General features: G+C 46.3%; 1 protein-coding gene across 6 annotated transcripts in view; it reads left to right on the top strand.

Annotated features, from left to right (window-relative positions):
- The window catches only part of LOC126335027 (rhotekin-like), a 1,081,506-nt gene that overhangs the window by 864,841 nt on the left and 189,330 nt on the right, over positions 1-27,335 (top strand). The window lies entirely within an intron of this gene.

Below are 27,335 nucleotides of genomic sequence, written 5' to 3'. Positions count from 1 at the left end.
CGTGAATTTGTGGCGGTACAAACTGCCTTAGACGACACTGCGAGCACCTCGTGGTTTATGCAAGATTGTGCCCGGCCACATCGCACGGCCGACGTCTTTAATTTCCTGAATGAATATTTCGATGATCGTGTGATTGCTTTGGGCTATCCGAAACATACAGGATGCGGCGTGAATTGGCCTCCCTATTCGCCATACATGAACCCCTGTGACTTCTTTCTGTGGGGACACTTGAAAGACCAGGTGCACCGCCAGAATCCAGAAACAATTGAACAGCTGAAGCAGTACATCTCATCTGCATGTGAAGCCATTCCGCCAGACACGTTGTCAAAGGTTTTGGGTAATTTCATTCAGAGACTACGCCATATTATTGCTACGCATGATGGATATGTGGAAAATATCGTACTATAGAGTTTCCCAGACCGCAGCGCCATCTGTTGTTGACAATTGTAACTACTGTAATTTCGAAAGTTTGTCTGCCTGAAAATGTGCTGTTGTCCCAAGCATATTGCAACAAACGGTGTATTTCTATCGCTGCTCGTTTACTTTGTATTGCCGTTTCAAATATACCGGTCATTTTCGAAACAGCCTGTATATGCTAGAGTATTTTTGTGCGGAGTCGCAGTAACAACTTTACACAAAAACACACACACAAACGTTGTACTCCTTTGCGACATCTGGGATGTCGCGAATTGGTCTTATTAAGCATTATCCGTCAGTCACAGTAGCAACAGTATTTGGTGTAACTGAAGCGTAAAGTGGTACCATGGTTAGTATTTTGAAAGTGCAGTTGGATAGGTCATAGAAAATTCAGGACGTATCACATCCAGTAGGACTACATGTAGCTTGAAGCACTGCTGTGTTCCACGCAGCCTTCGATCTGGGGATAGCTTTAACCTTAAAATCTTCCGGTCTTTACTCGTCAGGACTACATTTTTTTTCTTCCAACGACATTCACTGTGTCAGTGAAGTAATAACACTGTGTTTTTGTGCAAGCGTTGGTCTTCTTCTAATTGCCTCTTTCTGTTTCAGGTAAGAAAATTTCCGAGCGCAACAGTTCCTGTTGGGTGAGTTCCAACATAACCAAGTTGCATTTCCAGTTGTTATATTCCTAGAGAACCTGCATGCACGCTAATGTTGAGGAAGACTGTGCAGAGAAATGTTACTTGCAAAGTCGTTTTTTTTGTAGTAAAATGTCTCTTTCGGAAAAGTGCAACCAGATGTGTGTTCATCTGTTCCCGTAGAGCCAAGTAGAAGTGAGGAGGGGCGGACACCACCGTTTTGCAAGAGAAAGATTTTTGCAATTGATGCAGAAGCCACAAGAAAAGGATGTCGAGGTAGCAAATGAATGTGGCTGTTTTCTACACGGAAGAGAAGGGGCTCTATATCTTTTTCCTCGATAGTGCGCAGAGCAAATTAACCTTCGGTGACTATCGTTCATGTTCAATGTGGACTTTGTTTCCGAAAACGAACATTGTGGCGATTAGTTTTACCGTTGGTTTGACACGTTGCTTCGACAGTAATAATTAATTAACCTCTTTGGTAGTGTACGGAAAGTTCTGGTGAAAATTACGAATTATTTAGGAGTAAACGAGACGACTCACCTAAAGGCAGAAGCGTCGATAGACGCACAAACGAGAGATTTCGGAGCGCACTTCCTTTCTGTAGCTGTGGGAAAAACATACTCACAGACGCACCGCACGCACTCAGATGCAGTCGCCTGGTTCCCTACATGTGCTCAGCTCTTTGAAAGAGCTGGTATTGGAGAGAGCACACTGTAGGGAGACGTGTGTGTGTGTGTGTGTGTGTGTGTGTGTGTGTGTGTGTGTGTTCCTACAGCTAAAAAAAGAAAGTGCACTACGTTTGTTTGTGCGTCTATCGACGACGGAACGCTTCTACCTTTCGGTGAGCTTGCCCGGTTAGCCGTGCATGGCTTTCCGGATTCGAAGGAGCGCCTGGTCCCTGGCACGAATTCGCTCGGCGGACTTGTGTCGAGGTCCGGTGAGCCGGCCAGTCTGTGGATGGTTTTTAGGCGGTTTTCCATCTGCCTCGGCGAATGCGGGCTGGTTCCCCTTACTCCACCTCAGTTACACTATGTCGGCGATTGCTGCGTAAACACGTTCTGCACGTCGCGTACACCACCATTACTCTACAACGCAAACGTAGGGGCTACACTTGTCTGGTGTGAGACGTTCCCTGGGGGGTCCACCGGGGGCCGAACCGCACAACCACCCTGGGTTCGGTGTGGGGCGGCGGAGGGGTGAAGTGGACTGCGGTAGTCGTCGTGGGGTTGCGGATCACTGCGGCTGCTGCGGGGACGCAGCCTCTCCTAGGTCCCCGGTTAACATAAAATACCTTTCGGTGAGACGTCGCCTTTTGCAGCACAATCAACTGAAGTGAGTGCCTGTAACAAATTGTATTTGTACCGTTTCTTGCGCAGCCGTTTACGCAGGGTTTTGGAAAAGACAGCTTGTGGGATCTGAAACTCACGATGTGGTGGACGTTTTGAGTTCTGTAGATTTGACTGAAATGCTGCCTCTGCAATTGCAGCCTTTCTCTTCAAATTGTTTGCACCAGGCAAAAATGGAGGTATAAATGGGTGGCTCCTGATGAAAATGTGTGCGAAATTGTCATCGAAGAGCAGTTACCGAGGCCCTTTTTGCTAACTGATGGACACGCCAGCTCCTGTCTAACGCAGCTATTTTCTGCGCTAGCACTTTCTGGAGGCGGCAACCCGCAACAAGGGAACTGCTCCCTATTAACTGGTTAAGGTTTGAAGCGCATTAGTTGTACGGTTCAGTTTATATGATATTTTGGAAGTGTGAAATTCTTTTGAGCTCAGTCAGTATAAATTCTTTAAAGGACTCTTTTTTTTCTCCATCGTCTGTACTTCCTTTCCTTATATATAAAATTCTCGTGTCACAGTGTTAGCTGCCCTACTCTTCCTAAACGGCTCGATCGATTCGAATGAAATTTTACATGTATAGTCGGTAGGCCTGACAATCTGTTGTAATCTATTTTTCATACCCCTAAATGATAAGGGTGTTCCACCCCAAAAAATTCTTATTTTTTGGACAGAACATTTGATTCTTGTGGCATTAAAAGAAATACACAAAACCCTAAATTTTCACCCTTTTGCCATCAACCCCAATTTTTTAATATGGATTTAAGTAATTTAATAATTTTCAACCCCGGTCTATAACTGAACAATTATGACTCTGTCAGTTATGCCCCCAGGTGGCTACTGGTGATAGTCTTTTACTATTCTATAGATGGGTAAGTGATGGAAACGTACCAAAAGCAACGATTCGAATATTCCTCTTCGAATCGACGTAACTAGACCGACAAGTTTAAATACGCAGCACGCGTCATTCGCCAAACCGATATTTAGGCCTACCGCACAGGCGTCGACTTTTATCGTACGGAAAAATATCCTACGATCAAATTCTTTTAGTGGAACAAAGAAATTCCTATGCTCTGCTTTGTTCCTCTAAAAGAATTTAAGCGTTCAATATTTTTACGTACGATAAAAATCGTTGCGTGTGCGCTTGGCCTTATTCATAATGCTGGCGAACACGTTTCGACACCAAATTGCTATGTTTAAATGCACATGGAAAAGCCGTGTATCGGCTGCAATTGTAAAATCCGCCCGATCTACCGTGGAAACGCTAGAACTAATAGTGGCCGATACTGCCCGACTTCCCTCTAAGCCTTTTCTCAGTCCCTACACAGTTTTCGGCCATCATTATTGTTTGTGTCACGAGCTCCCGCCAACAACGGCTATTGTGTTACACATATATATTGTGTTACACGTATGCATTATTCTTATAGACTAGAGCTAATTTATGTGGCAAAACAACGTTTGCCGGGTCAGTTGTAACATATAAAGATTTTCAGAGGCGTAACGAAGAACCGCTGGGTATAGCTAGTATTATTATAAAATCCACTAATGCAATTTCGACCTTCGTTCCATTTTCAAGTGGTTAACAGGTGATGAAAAGGCAGTAGTCAACTTAAAAAAAAAAAAAATTGCATGAGCCACTTGAAAAGCTAAGTTGGAATTGCAGTAAGGGATATTGTAATAAAAGCTACTGCCGATGGCGAAAATGAAGACTTTTAAAAATTCTACGAGACGGATCGGACAAACGGATATTGACTAGCAGCTGCTGCAGCCAGAACCAGTGATCGTGGAAAGTCAACTACTGTTCTTTTCCCGCAGCTGGTGCTCGGTTCCAGTGTACTTACTGTGCGGTGAGGGGCGCGCGACGTATGCCGCCGCGACTGCAGCGCCGGACGCCCCCTCGCCACGTGGTGCGACTGGCGTGCCCGGCATTCCGCTGTCGCGCCGTCTCGTGTCGCGCTGCCGCGGGTGTAAAAATAACACTGTCGCGCCTCCACCTCCCAGCGTCGTTGCCCGGGCGACACCTGTTCTCCTCCCTCACCGCGTGCCGCTGAACCCATCCTTCCACCGTGCTCACAAACACTCAACCACAGCGTGCATAGTCGGCGATGTACGGTACAAAGCAGTGTATCACATGACTAAACGCTCACTGGACTCGCATTCGGGAGGACGACGGTTCAATCGCGCGTCCAGCCATCCTGATTGAGGTTTTCCGTGATTTCTCTATAGTACTCCAGGCAAATGCCGGGATGGTTCCTTTGAAAGGACACAGCCGACTTCCTTCCCCGTTCTTCCCCAATCCGATGAGGCCGATGACCTCGCTCTCCGGTCTCCTTCCCCAAACAACCCAACCCCCCCCCCCCCCTCACATGACTTAAAAGGGGTAGGCAGGACGTTTGGAACAGGGATTTACTGCAAACTTCGTACATTCGTAGTACCCCATGAGGACAACAAATGGTGTAAGCAGTAGCGCGTACTTCTCAAGTGTTACTGAGAAAATCTCAAGATTCATTTCTGCGTGGCCATTGTAACCATGAAGCGGCTGCAGCCGAGTGGTGCCGGCATGGTAGCTCAGCGTGTTCGGTCAGAGCGTTAGCTACCCTTTGTAATAAAAAAAAAAAAAAAAACTGAGCGAACGGATCATCGGACGTCCGCCCTGAACAAATTCCACGAACACTATAGAACAAAATGTTCTTCCTTTTTTTTAAAAAAAAATCATCATTTTTACTGTTTTCCGTCTTATCCTTTAGTTGCTTTAAATTCGTGGAGGTATGTGCCGTCTATGCAACTAAATGATGGCAGTTTGTTTGTTGCCATACGCGTTTCGCTTCATTTATTTGGGAAGCATCATCAGTGGCCTGAAATACATGTTTCGTTTTATATATACAATAAGCGTATTATCTGCTAGATATAATAAGTTGATATTTTACATTTTGTCGGTTTTTTTTGGGTTAGAAGCAACTTTTGTAGCACAAGTTCCGTAAAATGATGTATCTTTCGTTTTACTTACGATTTCCAGCACTGCTAACACATATATGTGTTTCTGGAGATGTATTTGTTGGTCTTCATGCTCCAGTTAGCCGAATCAGGTGTTGTTTAGCCACTTGTCACATCACATTTCACTTTCACTGCCATTTGGCGATCAACATATGTGTGTTTGCAGTGTGTAGTGTTGCCAACTGTTGTTATGTGTTTGTCTTTTGTTTCTGTTGTGTTTTGTGGTTTTCATTTGTTGTATGTCTGTGTGCGTGTGTGTGTGCATTTTTTTTTTTCTGTGGGTTCATGTGTGTTTGTGTGTGTGTGTGTGTGTGTGTGTGTGTGTGTGTGTGTGTGTGTGTGTGTGTATGGGGGGGGGGGGGGTAGGAGGGAGAGAGAGAGAGAGAGAAGAGGGGAAGGATATTCATTAATTATTTATCCTGGTTGCACTTCAGTTTGTTGTTGTTTTGGTGGCTAGCATGATCAGCGAGTTATTGTTTGTATGGATTTGGTCATTGTACTCAATGACCAAATCCATATAAACAATAACTCGCTGATCATGCTAGCCACCAAAACAACAACAAACTGAAGTGCAACCAGGATAAATAAGATTGCACACACACACGCACACAGACATACAACAAATGAAAACCACAAAACACAACAGAAACAAAAGACAAACACATAACAACAGTTGGCAACACTACACACTGCAAACACACATATGTTGATCGCCAAATGGCAGTGAAAGTGAAATGTGATGTGACAAGTGGCTAAACAACACCTGATTCGGCTAACTGGAGCATGAAGACCAACAAATACATCTCCAGAAACACATATATGTGTTAGCAGTGCTGGAAATCGTAAGTAAAACGAAAGATACATCATTTTACGGAACTTGTGCTACAAAAGTTGCTTCTAACCCAAAAAAAACGACAAAATGTAAAATATCAACTTATTATATCTAGCAGATAATACGCTTATTGTATATATAAAAAGAAACATGTATTTCAGGCCACTGATGATGCTTCCCAAATAAATGAAGAGAAACGCGTATGGCAACAAACAAACTGCCTTCATTTAGTTGCATAGACGGCAAATACCTCCACGAAAAAAAAAAAAAAAAAAAAAAAAAAAAGTGTTTGGCGTCAAGCCGCTGGATCGAGTTCCGTTCGTCAGTTCTTTTTATTTTCAACACAGTCATTTTCTTTACTATTTATATTACAGTTGAGGTAATGGGGAAAATACGTGTAATCGGATGAACTTTTAATAAATTTACAATGTTATTTGGCAGTCTACTAATTTTTATTATCACAAGTAATATAATATTCATAACTATCGACTAGTAATCGAAAAAACGCGTAAAGTGATACTGAAAATGTATGCTTGTCTGTGTCTTCAAAACTGTTCGTATTTAATCGAAACAGAACGAGAAATTGCTTCTCGGAAAACGCTATTAAAATACACTCGATACTGCATAACCAATTATCAGCGTCGATTTTTAAGGAAATACTGCATTATGCATGGTTTGCTTCCAAACTATCGTCTGAAAGAGAGGTTTTTGAAAATGTTAACGAAGTTTGTTTTTTCGCGGAAAACGTCAAAGGACCTTGCGTATGCGGAAACATAGCATTTATTCAATGCAGCTGGTGCCGTTCAATTTTATGTTTGCCATGTTTTTACGAAAAATACCATCCTGCAACTTGTACTCCTAATGTCGAAAGCGACGATCAATTGTACGTCTTTCGAAAGCCGTCTGTGCCGGTCAAAACTTGGAGGTAACAATTCGTTTCGGGCTCCTTCCAGGTATAGGGGATTTCTCAAATCACGGACAAGCATACATTTTCAGTATCACTTCATGCGTTTGGTCGTTACTAGTAGATAATTATGAATATTACATTATTTATGATAATAAAAGTTAGTAGACTGCCAAATAACATTGTAAATTTAATAAAAGTTCATCCGATTACACGTATTTTCCCCATTACATCAATTGTAATATAAATAATAAAAGAAAGTTACTGTGTTTAAATTAGAAAAAAACTGACGAACGGAACTCGATCCAGCGCCTTGAACGCCAAACACTTTTTTTTTTTTTTTTTTTTAAAAAGGGACATTTTGTTCTATATTAGTCGTTGAATTTGTTCATGGCGGACATCCGATGACACCCGTTCAGTTTGTCCCTTCATCCATTCGCCCAGTTTTTATTATGAAGGATAGCTAACACTCTGAGCGGACACGCTGAGCTACCCGCCACAACTCGGCCGCAGCCGCTTCATGATTAAAATGGCCACTCACAAATACATAATCGACGACGGAAATTATCCAGCGATTCTTTCAATAACACTTGAGGAGTATGCGCTACTGCTTACACCATCTGTTGTTCTCATGGAGTACTACGAGTGTACGAAGTTTGCAGTAAATCCGCGTTCCAAACGTCGTCACCTCCCCTTGTTAAACAGCCAATGCCGCTGCATATGCTTGTAGGGTGTCTATCCAGGTTTTGTCGAGCCACACAATGTCTTCAAATGGCACTTTTAACTACAGTTCTTAAAAATCGACGACGCCACTCTGTGATGTCGCCTCTCTCCATATAGTTTTCCCTGTATTACATTTTTATACGGGAAACCTAGTGTCCTAGCAACAGTTAACTAAGACATGTTATTGCCACTGAAAACCCTCCCTCGCGAAGACAAACGCACTCTTTTGTTTTAGTAATTCGATGTTCTCCTCTCGTAATATCCATGTACGCTCCTGGAAATGGAAAAAAGAACACATTGACACCGGTGTGTCAGACCCACCATACTTGCTCCGGACACTGCGAGAGGGCTGTACAAGCAATGATCACACGCACGGCGCAGCGGACACACCAGGAACCGCGGTGTTGGCCGTCGAATGGCGCTAGCTGCGCAGCATTTGTGCACCGCCGCCGTCAGTGTCAGCCAGTTTGCCGTGGCATACGGAGCTCCATCGCAGTCTTTAACACTGGTAGCATGCCGCGACAGCGTGGACGTGAACCGTATGTGCAGTTGACGGACTCTGAGCGAGGGCGTATAGTGGGCATGCGGGAGGCCGGGTGAACGTACCACCGGATTGCTCAACACGTGGGGTGTGAGGTCTCCACAGTACATCGATGTTGTCGCCACGGCGGAAGGTGCCCGTCGACCTGGGACCGGACCGCAGCGACGCACGGATACACGCCAAGACCGTAGGATCCTACGCAGTGCCGTAGGGGACCGCACCGCCACTTCCCAGCAAATTAGGGACACTGTTGCTCCTGGGGTATCGGCGAGGACCATTCGCAACCATCTCCATGAAGCTGGGCTACGGTCCCGCACATCGTTAGGCCGTCTTCCGCTCACGCCCCAACATTGTGCAGCCCGCCTCCAGTGGTGTCGCGACAGGCGTGAATGGAGGGACGAATGGAGACGTGTCGTCTTCAGCGATGAGAGTCGCTTCTGCCTTGGTGCCAATGACGGTCGTATGCGTGTTTGGCGCCGTGCAGGTGAGCGCCACAATCAGGACTGCATACGACCGAGGCACACAGGGCCAACACCCGGCATCATGGTGTGGGGAGCGATCTACTACACTGGCCGTACACCTCTGGTGATCATCGAGGGGACACTGAATAGTGCGCGGTACATCCAAACCGTCATCGAACCCATCGTTCTACCATTCCTAGAGCGGCAAGGGAACTTGCTGTTCCAACAGGACAATGCACGTCCGCATGTATCCCGTGCCACCCAACGTGCTCTAGAAGGTGTAAGTCAACTACCCTGGCCAGCAAGATCTCCGGATCTGTCCCCCATTGAGCATGTTTGGGACTGGATGAAGCGTCGTCTCACGCGGTCTGCACGTCCAGCACGAACGCTGGTCCAACTGAGGCGCCAGGTGGAAATGGCATGGCAAGCCGTTCCACAGGACTACATCCAGCATCTCTACGATCGTCTCCATGGGAGAATAGCAGCCTGCATTGCTGCGAAAGGTGGATATAGACTGTACTAGTGCCGACATTGTGCATGCTCTGTTGCCTGTGTCTATGTGCCTGTGGTTCTGTCAGTGTGATCATGTGATGTATCTGAATCCAGGAATGTGTCAATAAAGTTTCCCCTTCCTGGGACAATGAATTCACGGTGTTCTTATTTCAATTTCCAGGAGTGTATATGTGAACACACAGCATCTTGCTGAAAAGAGTCCACCGGCACCTGTGGCCGAGCGGTTCTAGGCGCTTCAGTCCGGAACCTGCAGAAGCAGATTTTTGACAGCGGTGAGCGGAACAGGAGGCGTGACCAACCGCGTTCTCTGATTGGATGTTGCTGTGGTTGCAGCCCTGTGAACAGATAGACGGTAATCACTTTGTTGGATCCGGTTATGCGTTGTAAATGATTGCTCAGCTAGTGTACGGATCACTATGGCTGTTCCGCCAGTGTTTGTGTTCATTGTGGCTACTGTAAAGGAAACAGAGGAAATTTACGTTAGAATTCGTCACACTTCCGGAAAAATGTAATCCACACAATCACGAGGATAGCAAGAGCAGGTAAGTGCAAGAACCATAGCACAGTCAGCTTCGCGGCTCAGCATCCACGTTGCTGTCTAGAAGAATATACAGAAGAATGGAGAAGAAAATTGAGCATCTGTGAGATTAAGATCATTATGGCTTTCCGAAAGGCGAAAGCACCGCATGGACAGTTCTGATGTTGCGCTTCATAATGGAAAATTTAAGAAAAAATCGAGAAGATAGGTATAGAAGTAGTCTACCTACAAAAGTGTTTGGCAACGTAAAATGGTGCAAACGTTCTCGAAATCCTAGGAAAAATGGGACTAAGCTATCGGGAAAAAAGGTGATAAACAATATATTCAAGCAGTAATGTGAGAACGGTAAAAATGTAAGACCAAAAGCATAACGCTTGCTTCGAAGAGAGTGCTAGACAGGGATGCAGTACATTTCCCACACTGTTCAATCTCTGCATTGAAGAAGCTACGACGGAAGTATAAGAGAGAGTGAGATCAAAATTGAGATTGAAAAGAAAGTATCAATGATAAGATTAGCTCTTGATATTGCAGAAGAAGAATCGCAGGATGCGTTGAATGGAACGAACAGTGTTACGAGTGCAGTATAAACCGAAGAAAGACGAAGGTAATGAGTTGCAGAAACGAGATCAGCAAGAAACTTAACATCAAAATTGCTGAACGAATTCTGCGGACTTCTGGCAAAATAACGCGTGACCTACGAAACAGGATAATGTAAAAGTAGACTAACACACGAAAAGAGGGCATTGACGGCCAAAAATATCAGACGTCGACCTTAATTTGAAGAAGAGATTTCTCAGAATGTACGTTTGGGACACAGTATTTTATTTTAGAGCAGCATGGACTGTCTGAAAACCAGATGTATAGTTTCAATAGTATTACCAAAGGCAAAGTGGCTACTGAGGAAGCAACACTTTTGCAGATAAGTGCTAATAGAAGAAACACACACACACACACGCACGCGCACACACACCAACAAAGAAGAGTAGCGACAGATGAGAACAAAAAACAAGTATCAGCACAGGAAAAGATGGAAATTCGGCGATGAATGCAATCTTTAACCATAGGCAAAGTTTTTTGTCCCTAGCTTCGAAGGACTACATTCTTGTCTTTCACCGTTTTTAACCAGAGCACGTAGTTCTTGGTAGACCACTTGCCCACGAGCAGCAAAGGTCCAGAGTTCGAGTCTCGGTCCGCCAAACAGTTTTAATCTACCAGGAATTTTCAAATCTGTAATTGTTAGGTTTAGTTTATATTCGTGCCAATGCGACAATTACGATTTAGATTAACCATTGGAATACTGTGTGTCTAAAACCAAATGTTAATCCCAGTGGGATAACCAAAAAATTTTGACAGTGCTTAAAGATTGCGATCACCGAATTTCGTGTTGATACGTGTTTGTCATTTTACGTGTCGCTGCTTTTTCGCCGCGTGGCCGTGCTCTGGAGATGTTTTGCGTCCTCAATAGGCACTCTGCCTTATTTGGCGAGGCTTGTGGGAGTAGCATGCGTTGACTCGTACCCGGCGGTGTGTACGGCTGGCTGGCTTGTAGTCACGCGACCGGCGCGTCTTGTACGCGCGTTGGTCGCCAAGGCCGCGGCAGCGCGTCAGAGCAGGCGTGGAACGGGCCGTGCGGCGCCGGGATGCCTTCCAGATGTGCGGCCGCCGAGCGCCGGGTAAACTGAGAAATCTTCCCCGCCTGCTGCTCTCAGACTTCCCAGCTGGCGAGCGGCAACGGCTGCAGCTGCCGCGGATCGAACTTTGCGGAAAGGTACTCTGAGTAATCAGCCTGAGTTGCCTAGCAGGCTTTCCAGTTACACGGCTGAACTTCGTACACGTTACTCCTAATGCACGATGCTACCAGAGTGTGTGGAAAAACGACAGTTACTTCATGCCGAGGACCAGAGTTCTACTCTCGAAACTGGGAGGTTTCAAAGTAATTGGAACATTATAGTTTGCGGCTGCTCCAGGCGGAGGTTCGAGTCCTCCCTCGGGCATGGGTGTGTCTGTTTGTCCTTAGGCTAATTTCGGTTAAGTAGTGTGTAAGCTTAGGGACTGATGACATTAGCAGTTACGTCACACAAATTTGAATTTGAACATTATAGTTGCTATATTTTTAGATAAATCAGTCTCGTTCTCTCACTCGTTCACTCTTCCCCTCTCTCGCTCGCTCGTTCACTCTTCCCCTCTCTCGCTCGCTCGTTCACTCTTCCCCTCTCTCGCTCGCTCGTTCGCTCTTCCCCTCTCTCGCTCGCTCGTTCGCTCTTCCCCTCTCTCTCTCGCTCGCTCGTTCGCTCTTCCCCTCTCTCTCTCGCTCGCTCGTTCGCTCTTCCCCTCTCTCTCTCGCTCGCTCGTTCGCTCTTCCCCTCTCTCTCTCGCTCGCTCGTTCGCTCTTCCCCTCTCTCTCTCGCTCGCTCGTTCGCTCTTCCCCTCTCTCTCTCGCTCGCTCGTTCGCTCTTCCCCTCTCTCTCTCGCTCGCTCGTTCACTCTTCCCCTCTCTCTCTCGCTCGCTCGTTCACTCTTCCCCTCTCTCTCTCGCTCGCTCGTTCACTCTTCCCCTCTCTCTCTCGCTCGCTCGTTCACTCTTCCCCTCTCTCTCTCGCTCGCTCGTTCACTCTTCCCCTCTCTCTCTCGCTCGCTCGTTCACTCTTCCCCTCTCTCTCTCGCTCGCTCGTTCACTCTTCCCCTCTCTCTCTCGCTCGCTCGTTCACTCTTCCCCTCTCTCTCTCGCTCGCTCGTTCACTCTTCCCCTCTCTCTCTCGCTCGCTCGTTCACTCTTCCCCTCTCTCTCTCGCTCGCTCGTTCACTCTTCCCCTCTCTCCCTCGCTCGCTCGTTCACTCTTCCCCTCTCTCTCTCGCTCGCTCGTTCACTCTTCCCCTCTCTCTCTCGCTCGCTCGTTCACTCTTCCCCTCTCTCGCTCGCTCGTTCACTCTTCCCCTCTCTCGCTCGCTCGTTCAATCTTCCCCTCTCTCGCTCGCTCGTTCAATCTTCCCCTCTCTCGCTCGCTCGTTCACTCTTCCCCTCTCTCGCTCGCTCGTTCACTCTTCCCCTCTCTCGCTCGCTCGTTCACTCTTCCCCTCTCTCGCTCGCTCGTTCACTCTTCCCCTCTCCCGCTCGCTCGTTCACTCTTCCCCTCTCCCGCTCGCTCGTTCACTCTTCCCCTCTCCCGCTCGCTCGTTCACTCTTCCCCTCTCCCGCTCGCTCGTTCACTCTTCCCCTCTCCCGCTCGCTCATTCACTCTTCCCCTCTCCCGCTCGCTCGTTCACTCTTCCCCTCTCTCGCTCGCTCGTTCGCTCTTCCCCTCTCTCGCTCGCTCGTTCGCTCTTCCCCTCTCTCGCTCGCTCGTTCGCTCTTCCCCTCTCTCGCTCGCTCGTTCGCTCTTCCCCTCTCTCTCTCGCTCGCTCGTTCGCTCTTCCCCTCTCTCTCTCGCTCGCTCGTTCGCTCTTCCCCTCTCTCTCTCGCTCGCTCGTTCGCTCTTCCCCCCTCTCTCTCGCTCGCTCGTTCGCTCTTCCCCTCTCTCTCGCTCGCTCGTTCGCTCTTCCCCTCTCTCTCTCGCTCGCTCGTTCGCTCTTCCCCTCTCTCTCTCGCTCGCTCGTTCACTCTTCCCCTCTCTCTCTCGCTCGCTCGTTCACTCTTCCCCTCTCTCTCTCGCTCGCTCGTTCACTCTTCCCCTCTCTCTCTCGCTCGCTCGTTCACTCTTCCCCTCTCTCTCTCGCTCGCTCGTTCACTCTTCCCCTCTCTCTCTCGCTCGCTCGTTCACTCTTCCCCTCTCTCTCTCGCTCGCTCGTTCACTCTTCCCCTCTCTCTCTCGCTCGCTCGTTCACTCTTCCCCTCTCTCTCTCGCTCGCTCGTTCACTCTTCCCCTCTCTCTCTCGCTCGCTCGTTCACTCTTCCCCTCTCTCTCTCGCTCGCTCGTTCACTCTTCCCCTCTCTCTCTCGCTCGCTCGTTCAATCTTCCCCTCTCTCTCTCGCTCGCTCGTTCACTCTTCCCCTCTCTCGCTCGCTCGTTCACTCTTCCCCTCTCTCTCTCGCTCGCTCGTTTACTCTTCCCCTCTCTCTCTCGCTCGCTCGTTCACTCTTCCCCTCTCTCTCTCGCTCGCTCGTTTACTCTTCCCCTCTCTCTCTCGCTCGCTCGTTCACTCTTCCCCTCTCTCTCTCGCTCGCTCGTTCACTCTTCCCCTCTCCCGCTCGCTCGTTCACTCTTCCCCTCTCCCGCTCGCTCGTTCACTCTTCCCCTCTCCCGCTCGCTCGTTCACTCTTCCCCTCTCCCGCTCGCTCGTTCACTCTTCCCCTCTCCCGCTCGCTCGTTCACTCTTCCCCTCTCCCGCTCGCTCGTTCACTCTTCCCCTCTCCCGCTCGCTCGTTCACTCTTCCCCTCTCCCGCTCGCTCGTTCACTCTTCCCCTCTCCCGCTCGCTCGTTCACTCTTCCCCTCTCCCGCTCGCTCGTTCACTCTTCCCCTCTCCCGCTCGCTCGTTCACTCTTCCCCTCTCCCGCTCGCTCGTTCACTCTTCCCCTCTCCCGCTCGCTCGTTCACTCTTCCCCTCTCCCGCTCGCTCGTTCACTCTTCCCCTCTCCCGCTCGCTCGTTCACTCTTCCCCTCTCCCGCTCGCTCGTTCACTCTTCCCCTCTCCCGCTCGCTCGTTCACTCTTCCCCTCTCCCGCTCGCTCGTTCACTCTTCCCCTCTCCCGCTCGCTCGTTCACTCTTCCCCTCTCCCGCTCGCTCGTTCACTCTTCCCCTCTCCCGCTCGCTCGTTCACTCTTCCCCTCTCTCGCTCGCTCGCTCGTTCACTTCCCCTCTCTCGCTCGCTCGCTCGTTCACTCTTCCCCTCTCTCGCTCGCTCGTTCACTCTTCCTCTCTCTCTCTCTCTCGCTCACTCTTCCTCTCTCTCTCTCTCGCTCACTCTTCCTCTCTCTCTCTCTCGCTCACTCTTCCTCTCTCTCTCTCTCTCTCTCACTCTTCCTCTCTCTCTCGCTCACTCTTCCTCTCTCTCTCGTTCACTCTTCCTCTCTCTCTCTCTCTCTCTCTCTCTCTCTCTCTCTCTTCCTCTCTCTCTCGCTCACTCTTCCTCTCTCTCTCGTTCACTCTTCCTCTCTCTCTCTCTCTCTCTCTCTCTCTCTCTCTCTCGTTCTCTCTCTCTCTCTCTCTCTCGTTCTCTCTCTCTCTCTCTCTCGTTCTCTCTCTCTCGCCCTCTCTCTCTCTCTCTCGCCCTCTCTCTCTCTCTCTCGCCCTCTCTCTCTCTCTCTCGCCCTCTCTCTCTCTCTCTCTCTCTCTCTCTCTCGCCCTCTCTCTCCCTCCCCTACGCGCACACACACACACACACACACACACACACACACACACACACACACACACACAGTAGTGGGGAATACTGATGGATGGGTTTTTGTGATAAACTGTAGAGTATTGTTCTGGAAGACCTTAAGTAAGATACACAGCAGACGAATTTACAGTCGCGCAAGATAGACAGCAGACGAATTTACAGTCGCGCTGCGAGGGCCCTGACTGCTGGGAAAGTGTAACACAGGTGTGTGGGAGACGTAAATGGTAATTTTTAGAAGAAGGGTTCAGGGAAGACTTTCCAAAACTCATTTATACTGGTCGCATCGTACATCTCCCGTAGGAACCATGAGAGCAGGAAGAAAGAAAACAATGCAGATGCCATGGAATGTAGACGAGTTTCTCTTGTACCATACGCAAATGGAACAGGAAAAAATAGTTACTAGTGATTCGAACCATGGACAGTAGAGCGAATTAGTGTGTGTGTTGTGTGTTGTGTGTGTTGTGTGTTTTTTCAAATATTTTATGTAGTGGGAGAAACGAGATGCTATGGGCCGGAAATGAAGTAAATTAATAGTGCAATCATTTATATGTAGTTCAGTTTGATGAAGAAGCAGCTCTAATAATTCTCGAAACCCACACGAGGTAGCAGAGAAACAGGAATCGTGATGACCTACCAAAAACAGATTACTCAAATACAACGTCATGGAGAAACTCATCTGAATACGACTTTTGGAAAAATCAGAAACATTTAAATTCAAGTGTCAATATGAATGGATCCAACCGAATGGCCTTGATAAAGAAGCAAAGGACGAATCGTAAAGATAGAACTACCGTACACGTTAGCACAGAATAGGTATAACAAAAGAATCAGTTCCTACAGTTCAAAGTTGAAACACAACATCATCGTTGCTATACCAGTTCATAATACCTGATACTGAATAAGAAAGGAAAGATAGAAGAGAAATAAAGGAGGAGCAAAGTAAGTTTCAAGGAAGGTCCGCGGACCACAAATAAGAAATAATAGTACGTTGAAGGGGACAAATGAACATTAGTGTAAACCACGGATACTGCACTGAAGAGAATGCCGAAGTTTTATGGTCGTTTCTTTAGAATGAGCTGGTACAAACTGACAAAGAAAATGCTTAACTGCATCATCAAACCCAAGGCGACTGCACACTAAGTTGATATGAGAAAGGGCATGCAAGAAGTTGAAATGGTCGGAAAGAGACCTGGGACAAAGAGGTATTTCGGATGAAGTTTGACAACTACTAGGGGTTTCAGAGAGAGCGAAGTACAAGGATCAAAATGAGGTGGACAGAGAAAAGGGGGAGGAAAGTATGAAGAGATTCTGGGAGGAAAACAAAAGACTTGGCAGTAAACCTGTTGTTTCCCGTGGTCGATAATAGCTCGAAGTGGTATAATAAAAATAATCTGAATTGTTTGGCGCTTTTTATGTTTTTATAAATAAGAATAGTTTCCTCCCTTCACTTAATACAAACGGAACCCGACTTAGACTCCATTGCTGAGTCAAGGTCCGGTCGCTGCTTTCTATCTCTGGACCCGTCTCTCCATCACTCCCAGGATGCTACGAGAACCCACGCACGTCCGAAAACTGTTTCCGGCAGAGCAGTCGCGCCAGCAAACGCCGGCCTCGGGGGATGTCAGGAAGACCATATCACCAACAAGACTGTAGACGGCACTTCCTCCCCAACTTCCCGTTACAGCCCTGATTTATTTTTTTGCATTTCCGTATTTTCTCGCTACTTTCCAGTGCCTCATCGCGAAATACCGCCAAAGGCACTAAGCTCTTACGAGATGTTGATTCAACGTGAAGCTTATCTCCATATTACATTGCACGTAAACCAGCTTTTGTTTTTACTTAGCGATAATCAATTTTATTGCGCAGAGGCACCAACAACAGGGAGGATATTAGTTTGTGTCCAGCTGATCTTGAACCTGTAGCGTTTTGGATCAGCTAATATCATTTGCATATAGCGATCCCCACAAACGTGAAAAGTTGACGAGTCGGTCACTCAGTCATCAGAGCGAGTGCAGACAGCCTTCTCTGTGTTGCCAAAGATCCAAAGATGAAACTATCTGTCTCCATTTGTATGTACTGGAGCAGCAGGATACGTAAGAGCCTAGCTGTGTCTTACCGCGTCGAAGCAGAACAGAAATTCCTAAAATTGTCCGCTCATCTGGCGTTATCAAGTGACGCTGTCGTCCCATCACAGAGATCGAAGATCGTGAGTCCGCTACTTTTACTGTAACACGTTTATGGACTGCTAAGAAAGTGGCAATCGCTCTCTTTTACTGAAATAATTTCTCACGTTTTTGGGGATACCATGTATTTTTTATTAGACAAAGGAGAAGAGTAATCAATGATATCGTGTAGTAAAGCGTACGCCTACGAGAAATGGACATTAAGTTATTAATCGTTTTTATTATTCAAAAGTATAATTCCTACTTTCGAACATAGTAGCGAGCTACGCGCGGTCGCTCGACAGCGTTTTTAGTTTTTACGTGTGGTAGAGGTATGGCGAAGGACACCTAACTTTGGTTCGCGACCTCCGCTGTCTTCAAACACCACCACCACCACCACCACCACCACCACCACCACCACCACCACCTGCCGGCCGAGGTGGCCGAGCGGTTCTAGGCGCTTCAGTTTGGAACCGCGCGACCGCTACGGTCGCAGGTTCGAATCCTCCCTCGGGAATGGATGTGTGTGATGTCCTTAGGTTAGTTAGGTTTAAGTAGTTCTAAGTTCTAGGGGACTGGTGACCTCAAAAGTTAAGTCTCATAGTGCGCAGAGCCATTTCGCAAGATGCAGTCTGGCGCACGAAATTATTTAAAGTTCAGGCCTTTCCGTCAGTCCGAAACAGCAGCAGAAATGCAGGCATCCTCATTGGCCGTTCCGTCCTTCTGCTTAGCGCGCTTCCGAAAGGTGCTGCTACTGGCAAGCGACACAAGAGTTAGAAGCGAAAACTGACACAACTGAAAGAGAACGAGGGAATGGGACGGAGTCGGGAGTCAAATAGCTCGATTATGTGCAGAAATGTTCTCGAACCGACGCTACCTAGCAGGACATTATTAAAACGTTTGGTGCCACGGCCGTTGGAAACATGGGCCGCCGTGGGGAAATTGCCCCACCTGTAAGCCCGCTATGTAGGCTTCAGTCATACTCATTTAGGATGATTAGGGCAATACCAGCGCATCAGTTCCAGGCTGAAGGGAAAAAACTCCTTCCCTCTACAGGCGGATACTGGCCCGAGCAACGAAATAACGAACAGTGCTAGCACACGCGCGCAACGTGAGTGGATACGTCACACAGTTCATGCGGGAAAAAGAATTTAAATTGTCGGTAGCCGTATGTCAGTGTAGCCTTACAAACAGTCGTGCAAATGTTAGAATCCGAGCCTTGGCGGCAGCGGCGGCGGCGCCGGGCGGAGCAGAAGCCCCTGGCCGGAGCGGCGGCGGAGCGCGGATGTGGCTGCTTCCGGCGCGGCGGCTGGTATCTGCGATAAGAAGGCGGACCGGCTGTTGCCAAGCAGGACGTAATTTCTGCACGCGAGCGCCTCCTCCCTTCCGCTCCCCTCTGCCAGCCGCGTCCCGTCTCATTCTCCATACTGGAGTGCTTTAAGCGAACATCCAGTTGCTCAACTGTGTCAAGGTTCCAAACATAACACATTACGTACACATAACTAGCTATGCCAGGCCGGGCGTACCTGTGGCTCGGTGTACTTAAATGGAAAAGAAACGAAAGAGCACACGTTTCTAACATGTATAAGAACTGCATATACTAGTTTTTTCTCCTCCTCTCTCTCTCCCCCCATCTCCTGCTCCTCCTCCTCTCTCTCTCTCTCTCTCTCTCTCTCTCTCTCTCTCTCTCTCTCTCTCTCTCCTCTTCTCTTCTCTGTCAATATACTATTCCTTCCCCCCCCCTCCCCCTCTCCCTCTTACGTCTCCTCCTCGCCTCCCCTTTCTGTCCTTCTCCACCACCTTCTCCTCTTTCCCCTGTCCATCTCCACCTCTTTCCCCCCTCTCTTTCCTTTCCTCCTGCCCGCGCCTCCTCTCTCTCTCTCTCTCTCTCTCTCTCTCTCTCTATGCATCTGCTCTCGCCCCATCTCTCTGACCTTGTGCCTTCCTTATTGTTATTGCAAATTCAGATTCTTTTGTAGTTTTCTAATCACAAGCCAATAAGCCACAAGATAAACCTTTCCTGTTTCCCGTGGAAACCGTCTGTGAGCAAGAAAACAGAACACCACTTAGTTGTGTATACAATTTATTTTTAAAATTATATATAATGAAGAAGAATATGTATGGGAGAAGCAATATGTTTACTGCTTTAAATGCCCCGCTGTTTTGTTTAAAACTGGCTTCGCTAAAGAAAAAACTGCAGTTTTTCACTGCAGAGCCTTTCTCGCGGTCGCGTTTAACAAAAATGCTGCACATGTTATTTAGTTATTCTCTGTTCGTTTGAATGTTTGTTACAGCATCATTCAAAATTTCAAGTAGGTCGGCCAAGAACTTTTCGAGATTTCTAGTAACAACATTTCCCCTTTATATTTTACACCTTTATTTACACGTTATATACGTATTGAAAATACGTATGTGAAAACACGCGCCCATTCGAATGCAACGTATTGTCAAAATATCAAGTCAATCGAACTACTAATTTTAGAGTTGCGCGAGCGCAAACGTACGCAAGGTGAATTTTTAAGTTATAAAGATCATTGATGGTGTAAAAAGTTTATTGGCGCAGTCAGTTTCTGATGAAGTGATGAGTTTTCCGCATTAAAGTATCTACTTCAGTTAATTAATACCCTTTTGAATACACTATGGGAGTAGCAGTGATCAATGAGTTACAAATATTTACTATTAAAAACCGTCGTGATCACGGTTTATCTATTTAGGTGAAGATAGTGTAAGTAGGCTGTTTAGGTTCTTATATTGGTAACGCCGCCGCCACGTAGCGCTCTGTATGAAAATCACTAGCTGTGCCGTGTGCAGTCTGTGGCTGGTTTGCATTGTTGTCTACCATTGTAGTGTCGGGCAGCGGCAGCTGGATGCTAACAGCGCGTAGCGTTGCGCAGTTGGAGGTGTGCCGCCAGCAGTGGTGGACGTGGGGAGAGAGATGGCGGAGTTTTGAAATTTCTAAGAATTGGTGTCATGAAGTGATATATATATATATTATGACTACTAAGGTAAATACATTGTTTGTTCTCTATTAAAACCTTTCATTCGCTAACTATGCCTATCAGTAGTTAGTGCCTTCCGTAGTTTGAATCTTTTATTTAGCTGGCAGTAGTGGCGCTCGCTGTATAGCAGTGCTTCTGGTAACGAAGATTTTTGTGAGGTAAGTGATTTGTGAAAGGTATAGGGCCATTCTTTTGTAGGGATTATTGAAAGTCAGATTGCGTTGCGCTAAAAAATATTGTCAGCTTAAGCACAGTCTTGCACAATTTTTTTAGCGGGACTTTTCAATAGGTCTGAAGATGACCACAGTTGTGGTCAAAATAAATCGTGATCAATCGTTTAATAGCAAATACGATTAATACCCGCTGCAGTTGCTAATAATATGTTTCGGCCTTCACGTCCGGGTCACTTTGTAGTGTATCTGAAACTCCTGATACGGCGAAACAACGTCAAATGATAATCACGTGACGGTCCTTCACCACAGCACAAGCCTCAGATCTACTCGAAAACTATCTTGATGTAAAGGCCAAAACCGGTCATGGACTTAAGAACGTATTAACAGCTGTAGCAGCTGTTAATTAATTGAATATACAGTTGTGCGTCCATAGCACTCCATGAACGTGGGGAAACTATTAATCATATTTGCCATTTCCGACTACATGTGTACTCCGCAAGCGACAGTATTGTATTTGTTCCTTTAATTCCAATCTATGATAAAAAGATATAAAAAGAATTAGTTGCGCATCATAAAACAGAACTAGGCCACAGTGCGGGCATAGTCATATTGTGAACGGCGCTACCGTTCACTGCAAACTGGCGTGCAGTTGCGACACAAAATATATGTTTGTGACCAAAACTCTATAGATGTCGCTACTGTCCACACATTTGACAACTATGCAGTTAAATAAAAAGTACGAGAGTACTTCAAAAGAAAACCACACTGCATTATGGTGGACCATGAAACTTACATTGAATATACCTCTATACTTCAAAGTGACACAGTTACATCACATTATTTTTAAATGTCTCTGTTCATCCATTGTGGACATGGTACAGCGGCTGGTCAACTATTTAACAACGAAATTCGTCAAACCGAAGTACAACTAGGATGTCATTTTACTTTATTTTCACTACCAATTTCGGCAATTCATTATACCATCTTCAGGCCCCATATGAATCTCTAAAAAATAATCGACATTTGCGTACTGGGGCCATACGTTTCTGGATGTGGTGAATTCGTAGTTAAAGTGCTTCCCTCGGAGACTTGACTGCAACTCAGTTGCAATATGCCAATATCGATTATTTTTTAGAGGTGCATATGGGGCCTGAAGATAGTATAATAAATTGCCGAAACTGGCAGCTAAAGTAAAATAACATCTTGATTGCACGCCTGCTCGGCGAATTTCATTGTTAAACAATTCTTTAAACGTAGTTAACTCTCCATAAATGCTGAATGTTCTAGCAGTTGTTCAATTCCTCGACGACAAAAATTCGCTCCATGATCTTTGTGCAGGAAAATCTCTCTCCAGATTTTTTTTCATTTCGCTAGGAAGGTGGAAATGGCATCGTACAAAATTCGCACTTCCCGATCACCACCGCCTTACATTTGTGCAGTACTGGGAAAATTGATGGCATCATTTAGCCGCCACTCGACATGCCGTGTGGCTAGGCTCTCCTGTCGGGCAGACCGTTCGCCTGGTGAAAGTCTTCAGAGTTGACGCCACTTCGGCGACTTGCGTATCGGTGGGGATGAAAGGATGAGGACAACACAACACCCAGTCCCTGAGCGGAGAAAATCTCCGATTCACCCGGGAATCGAACCCGGGCCGTTAGGTATGACATTTCGTCGCGCTGACCACTCAGCTACCAGAGGCGGGCTGCTACTCGACATGACATGACATTACATTTGGTACCTGTGTGCAGCGCGGACGTTCAGCCCACAAGAACCGTACACTCGAGTGTAGCCGGCCGTTGTGGCCGTGCGGTTCTAGGCGCTTCAGTCTGGAACCGCGCGACCGCTACGGTCGCAGGTTCGAGTCCTGCCTCGGGCATGGATGTGTGTGATGTCCTTCGGTTATTTAGGTTTAAGTAGTTCTAATTTCTAGGGGACTGATGACCTCAGATGTTAAGTCCAATAGTGCTCAGAGCCATTTGAACTTCAGCGTACTTCAACTTTGGAGTTAGTTTCCATTTGCCTCGCGATTTCAGTCGCCCTCTGTGATGTCCGTGTTAGCCGTACCGCAGCAGAACTGTTTTTGTGGGAATCCTGGAACATCTACATTTTGATTAAAAAAAAAATCACCAGGCCTCAATATCGTCACACATTAGCGCCGAAATTACTAGTAAGGTGACTTCAAGAGTACAATACTCCCCTGTGAATCTGTACTTGGGAAACATCTGGAGCAGATAATTAGCAAGTAAATTTGCCTCACACATTAGCAGAAAAACACCATTATTTTGGCAGTGACGCCAACGCAATTTGGAACAGATCCAGCTTCTCAAAAATACCGCTGGGTGCATGGTAGTTCATCACGTTACTAAACGTGGATCCTGCACTTGGCTACGTTCCTAAGCCTATCAAGCCGTTTCGCAGCAGAAAAGGGGGGGGGGCGTCGTGTGATTGAAAATTCACAGCGGTCCACTTAATTACATTTTTTCACCACCTTGGGCTTTGAAACTGCTTCAGACTTGCATCTTTAACTGTTGCTTCACAGTGAAAACAATTGGTAATCTGTCACAACTACACCCTAGAAAAATCTCCACATTCTGTAACAGTAGGATGAAATACGTACGCAGGGTGCGACATACGTCCGAAAACACAATGCTCCAAGTGTATTTAAAACTCATTACACCCAGACGTACAGGAAACCAAGAAACAACTGTGTGCTGATCCGTCCAGAGTAAAGTTTTTTAACGAAGCGGCGAGTGTGCGCGCTGGTGTGCATCAGTTTATTTTCATTGTAGTGTTCGTTCCGTAACACAAATGGTATAAACATACTAGATGGAAAGTTGATGTATCTCGTGTCGCACCAAAGAATAAATTTTATCAGGTTTGTAACGCTGAGCTCCTAGCATTACATGCATTATCAGACAGTCTCCTTAAGTTTTTCCGAGAAATTCTCTATTTATTTTAGGTTATGTCCTGTGTAACCCTTGGACAATTTACGTACTTCAGAAGAAATATGGTTTATTGCAAGTGTAATTATTTTATTGTATGAATTCTATATTCCTACTCGTATAATGAATGACAGTGGTCCTTCAGTTCCCAGCACCTAAGTAGCTGCCTTTCCGATAATTTACTTACATTTTCCAAGAAACGAAGTTCAAAGTAGCCAGTTTACTGATAAGTTATCGATTTAACACAATTATACTCCTTATTGAGAGGTCAAAAGCACGGTAAATAATACCACATTCCCAGTACTCAGTTGAAGGGAGAAGAATATTTCTCAGTGCTAAAACACAGCCATACGAACGTAAATTTTGTATCATAAACATAGTATGTATTTCAGATACTACTATTTCTTGCTTAGAACGTTATTATATACCTTACTGTCTGTGAAGACAGACGAAATTCTGCAATCAGCACAAGTAATCAAATTTTTAAATCCATGATTACTGAATGGCTTGAAGATGAAACACTCTTTGATCAACAAGACAGCAGAAATTCAGACACTGATGGGCATCGTGATAATGAACCCAAATGTTCTAGCGTCCCAGGTGAAAGAAGCAGTGAAGAAGTAGATGATACAGATTACAAAATTGCCGGCTTTCTTATCGGTCATGATGGAACTCGATACAGTAAATCACTGTCACTAATCAGCAGAATTACGAGTACATAGTATCATGAAAATTCCAAATTGTCCAGTAAGCGGCAGTGTTATTAAGTAAAAAGAAAAATCCACTGGAAATGAAGGCTTTCATGGCATGAGAAATTTTATATTGATCATTTTTGTCTGAAAGAGAATTCGACAGTTGTACAATGCGTGACCAAAAACAACAAATCTGTGATGTTCGGTAAGTCTCCGCAAAACACTACCACTGTAGACGAGAGAAATAAAGACAATGTTATTGTATAATGAATCTACATCAGGAGTGTATTTTCTTGACCAAAAGGTAAGTACATACACGTAAGAGACAGTCAAGAATATTGTAGTTTCTTTTGGAGAAATGTATTGAAAGTAATAGCGATAAATATCTTGCTCTTATTTTCATAGTAACACTCCACCTACATGGATGGCAGATCTAATGAAAAACATTTTTCTCGTATGATGAGGAGAATCAAGCCACACCTCTAAAATACAATTCTACAAGACACAGCCAACCTCCAAAACTTGCGGCAACCGGAAGATAACCAAAAGGAAGAGGCTTCGTGTGCCCACATCTGTAAGACAGACAGCGGTCACTCACTCTGGAAGGAAAAATAAGGGCAAAGAACACAGTGTAGTTTTTTGTGCAGGCTATTACTTTCAATGAGCAAATACACGGGTATTGAATCAGTAAAATTGACAGTTACTCAGTTTATTTATAATATTGTTTCATATTACGTTAAATTAAGTCATAACATCATAATAAATACTTTCTTGTTCATCCTGTGTTAACAACTCCTTCTAAACTCCATGTTATTTTCTTTAACACTAACATCGAGTACTTGTTTTACTGTAGGGGTCTTAGACTCAGCTATGCAATTTTGCTAGTCCAGCCACTCGTGCATCCAAGGGTTAAATGAAGACAGCAGCTTTCTTCACTGACAGCTTTCACTCTTCACTGTGTTGTTGCGCATTGAGTGGGCCGTAAGACAATCCACACTGCGGCACTAACGGGCTGTGCTGCTGAGCCCATGTTATAGTGCGCAAGAACGGCCACTTCAACAGACCTAAGACTGCTTGTCTCTTGGCCAGTTTACAGACCATGTGGTCTGCCCCAGTAGCTGAGTGGTCAGCGCGACGGAATGTCGCGCCAGGAGGCCCGGGCTCGATCTCCGGCTGGGTCGGAGATTTTCTCCGTTCAGGGACTGGGTGTTGTGGTCTTATTTATCATCATCATCTCATTCCCATCGACAAGCAAGCCGGCGGAGTGGCGTCAACTCAAAAGATTTGCACCAGGCGAACGGTCTACCCGACGGGCCCTCTAGCCACACGGCATTTCATTTCGTTTTACAGACCACGTGGCCACATGCTGTGTAGCCGATCGTTCACTTTGTACTTTGCTGCAGTCCGTGAGCTTTTCTCAGTGCGAAGGGATTCTTCTCTGCCTTGAGCTATTACCATCCAAGATGTGCTTTGGTTGTGCTACAAATAAATAGAGTTCACGAACTGGATTCTAAGCTTGAGCGTTGCATTTATAGCCGCGTGGAGTGGCCGTGCAGTTAGAGGCGCCATACCACGAACTGCGCGACCTCTCCCGCCGGGAGTCCTCCCTCTGCTGTGTGTGTGTGTGCAGTTTGGCTCGTTAGGAATCCACACACATTTGAACATTTCTTGCATTTATGTAGTGTCCGTGTGGTTGGCCATTATATCAAGCGCCGCGATTCGCAACGCCATTTTTTTTTTTCCCGCGTGCCGTGTACATTTACACCTCAGTACTTGCCTGTTACGTGCTTTCAGCAACTTTGCCAGCACTTAAGAATTGCTCTTTTCCATTTTACATATGCAATTCATATTTGTGAAAGTTACGCCCGTGCTTGTTGCAGTTTGCTTCGCGCTTTAATCAGATCGTACACAAAATAAATAGTCGTATTCTTTGCCTAGTTACGATGTTATTTATTGCACGAATCTGTAATGTTTTGCCTATTTCCGTGCTTTCCTGGCGGCTTACTGTGCACGTATGTCACTGTCATAGCTCATTGTTGCTCAGTGTTATGTTGAAAATGACAGGGTAGCTGCCGGTTACTCTATATTTATTGAAAGGTTTTTCGTATCCGTACTCACGCCTTTTTTGCTACGTTTTGTTGTGCAAAAGCGCGTGGAAGTTTGGCGTCGGCAGCTAAAATTTTTACCGGTTGACATCATATCAAGGCCTCAGTTCTTTTCACGGGAGAGCGTCTTTTTTTAGAGCTCCGTACCACAATCAGTGAAAACTAAGTCCTTTTATGAAGACTTTGCTGTTCGTCTGTCTTTCTGTGCGACTGCTAAAATCTCTTTTCCTCGGGAACAGCCTAGATGTATCAAGCGGAAATTTGTAACATACTAAGGCCTACGGTCTTTTGCCGTGTAAGCTAAGTCATGCAGTCAAAAGATACAGCAGTTTGTCACATTTTTGATACTCCCAAACTCACTCCTCGAAACCTATATGGCACTTCCCCATGACGAAGAATCATGAAATCTATCGAGAAGCAAGTTTCACAGTACTAGTCGTTTCTTACACACCCTGGGAGTGTGAATCAGATCGGGGGGGGGGGGGGGGGGGGGTAGAGTTCGTACGGTCCCGTCCTTAGCACTGACTACAGAAATGTGTGTGAGGTGCTGCTCCTTCATTGCACTTCATTCTGCCTGTGCACAAACAAACATTGTGACACAGCCGCCAATGCTTGATTGTTCCTCTGTATCGCTACATCAGTTCTGGTCATGGTTTAGCTATGGTTGTTCCTACGGTACCACTGCAGTCAACCCCCCTCCCACACACCGGTTGACTTGGGCAGGTTTAGATGATTTGTAACGCCCCTGATGGATATTTTACTCAGGTGACTCTCTAAGGTTAGAAATCAGTGAGCTCTGCTATTGCAACACAGTACTACCCCCTCCATCCCCTCCCCCCTTTTCTGCTGACGGGTCCGCCTCTCGCGACATCTATAGGTGAATCCGCATTACGTGGGTGTACCTGTAGCTTTTATCAGATAGTGTACCTGAAAATCGCAATTGTATAAATAGGATAAGGCAGTACTACTACTCAGTTTTTTTTAAATTGTTGCCCTTTTGTAGGCGACCTTCTGGTTTACTTCCATGGATATG

The sequence above is a fragment of the Schistocerca gregaria genome, chromosome 1 (genome assembly GCF_023897955.1).
Source record: "Schistocerca gregaria isolate iqSchGreg1 chromosome 1, iqSchGreg1.2, whole genome shotgun sequence".
NCBI lineage: Eukaryota > Metazoa > Arthropoda > Insecta > Orthoptera > Acrididae > Schistocerca > Schistocerca gregaria.
This window is presented reverse-complemented; position numbering and strand designations above follow the sequence as displayed.